Source organism: Ursus americanus, chromosome 22 (assembly GCF_024610735.1).
Source record: "Ursus americanus isolate L20-20 chromosome 22, mUrsAme1.1.p, whole genome shotgun sequence".
Lineage (NCBI taxonomy): Eukaryota > Metazoa > Chordata > Mammalia > Carnivora > Ursidae > Ursus > Ursus americanus.
This window is the reverse complement of record NC_142148.1, coordinates 53,064,975-53,067,605: the sequence shown is the minus strand read 5'-3', so window position 1 is coordinate 53,067,605 and position 2,631 is coordinate 53,064,975.

The following is a 2,631-nucleotide window of genomic DNA, read 5'->3' as shown; positions in this document are numbered from 1 at the left end:
CCCAGCCGCGTCCGCGCCTCCAGCGCCGCCCCCCCCCCCCCCCGGGCTGCCGGGGGAGGGAGCGGCGAAGCGAGCGCAGATTCTGTTCATAAATCAGCTCTGGAGCGACCCAAGCCGGCTGTGAAAAGCACTTTCGAAGCATCGAGTTGCTTCCCTTGACGAGATGTCAAAACATCCCCCGCCGCTCCCGCCGGGCTGGGGGCACCCGGAGCCGACCGGCCGCGCAGCGCCCCCTCCCCGCCGCGCCGACGACGGCCGCTCCCCCGAGCGCGTCCAATTTCCTGCCAACAGCCGTGCGTCTGGGAGGAGGGGAGCCGCGGAGAGACGAAGAGGCAGCGCGCCAGGCGAGGGGGGCGGGCGGCCCTGCCACGCGGAAGCCGCGCACCCGCACCCGCGGGAAAGCTGGCGGCCGACCGCGTTTTCTTCCCAGGGGAAGCGGGGCCTGCCGCGCCTCCCCCATCCCCCGACAGTGAGTCCGCCCCCTGGAGACGTGCAGCCCGCAGGTCTGGGCCCGGATCTCCCGTCGGCCGGAGCTTCGGGCTCGCGGCCGAGCCTGGCGGGGCGGTCCGCGCCTGCCCCCTGCTGGTCGTGCCTCTAACCGCGGGTCGCGGGCGCCCGGCCACACCGGACCGGCCCTGGAGACGCCCCACCGCACCCAGGGCTGGACCGGCCGAGGCCTGTGCGCCCGGCCCCCGGGCATACCCCCTGCGCCGCCGGTCCCAACTGCCGTCGACCCACTCCAGGCCCGCCCTCCTGCCCCCACGGGGCTCCCCGCGGGGCTGAACAAACATCCGCTGCTCTGGGAGCACAGTCCCAGGGCCTCTTTACAGAACCTGAGCAGTGTCAATCATGGGAGTTCGGATTTTCTAATCCCCGGCTATTTCATCGAAATCGAGGATATGTGACCTGACAAATGTAAGAATTCGGTGAGGACAATCGAGAGGCTCACTTGAAATTGGGCCCTGCTTTAGAAATTCCCTCAGAGGGTTGCCCTAGACCTTGGAGGGTATGAGTCACTTTCCAGATGAGAAAACAGGCTGAGTGTTCAGGTGATGTGCTCATCCGTCTCCTTGTGCTTTCATCTCTTTACCTGGAAGACCCATGGAGGCACGGGTGGTCCACTGCTGTTGCTCAGAGGTCCTGGAGCCAGCCAGGCCAACTCTGGCTCCTGCTCTGTCCTGCCACGCACACCCGCACTTTGTGCCCTGCCCGCCTTCTCCAGAACTCCCATCCCTTCTCTCTCTGCCCTTCCTGGTCAGGCTTGAGAAGCCCCACACGAGCCACCCTGAGAGGCCTGGGTCAGGAAGGGTGCCCCTGAGCTGGGAAAGGGGTCTCCAGCTAAAGCCCTCGGCCTTGGGCTGGTTCCTTTATTCGGTAGATGCTGGCAGGTTCAGAACACTGTCTGCAGCAGCCTGGGTGAGTTGGCTGGTTAGTAGCTTCCTTTGCCAGCGCCCACCCCCATCCTGGGGCAGAATAAAGAAAACCAGAGGGCAGAAAAGTGGTTTGTTTGTAAAGGAGACTATTGCAGTGGGAAGAAGAGACAAGGCCTGAGGAGCACGACGTAGATATTGGGCCAGATTCTGACTACAGCACATGTTTAAAAACTGGGGAGAAATCAGTTGTGCTGTTAGGCTAGGATGCTGAGGGGGTTCCTGTAGATTTCTCTCTGTGGGCCCAGCCTCTAGCCCACCCCAAGGCATTTGCCAGCCCTTTTGACAGTGGGGAGCCTAGAGGAGGGGGAGGTTTTGGGGGAGGAGTTCCAAGATGCCAGCATCTGTGCTCCCACTCCGTCCTTAGGCCCACAGCCCCCTAGTGCACATACACACTGCTTGTCAGCTCCAGTCTTTTGAGGCTTTTTCTTAGTTTGGAAGAAGAGGTGTCACTTTGCCCCAAAGTAACAATAGCTCTCCTACCTCCCAGGCTCCGTTTCCTAGACAGTGCCCCCCGGCTTCTCCAAGCTGAGACAGTCTGCACTTGGGGGTCTCTGAACCCTTATGGGGTGACTGACCATGGCCACCTGGACCAGGGATGAGAGGTAGGAATGGGGAGGAGGCAGAGAGTCAGAAATAGGAAATATAGAGCGAGGTGTGGGCCCAAACCTCTGCTCAGCTGGGCAATGGGAAGAGCTCCTGGCCAGGAGGCCTAGAAGTTCTCATAATGGTCGGAGGAGTGAGTCCGGTCCTGCTTGTTGATGAGCTGACAGCCCTTTTCCACATTCTTGGTCATGCCAGGGGGGCCACAGCTAAACACCCCAATCTTCCGGACCTGTTAGGGGAAGGAAATGTGAAGCCTAGCTCAGTGTTCATGGAAAGACAGGCAAGAGTCCTTGGTGGGGACTCCTTCCATGTTTCTGATAAAGGTTCGCTTCACACCCTGTGTGGTGAGGGCTGGCTCGGTGTGTGCGTCTAGCTCAGCTTTGGTAGACTTGCTTTGTGTGGGTCCACCCTCCCCCCTCTCCAAGGCATTTGGGGTAAAGGATCAGTGTTTCTGACAGGGGCTGGGTTAATCAGCGTTCAAGTTAAAGGCTAGCTTACTGTGTCATTGAGGGCTAGGCCATTATTTACCAGAGCAGTGGCTAGCCCAGTGTTCATGGTAAAGATCAGCGTCTAGGGTGAGGGCCGGCTTAGTATT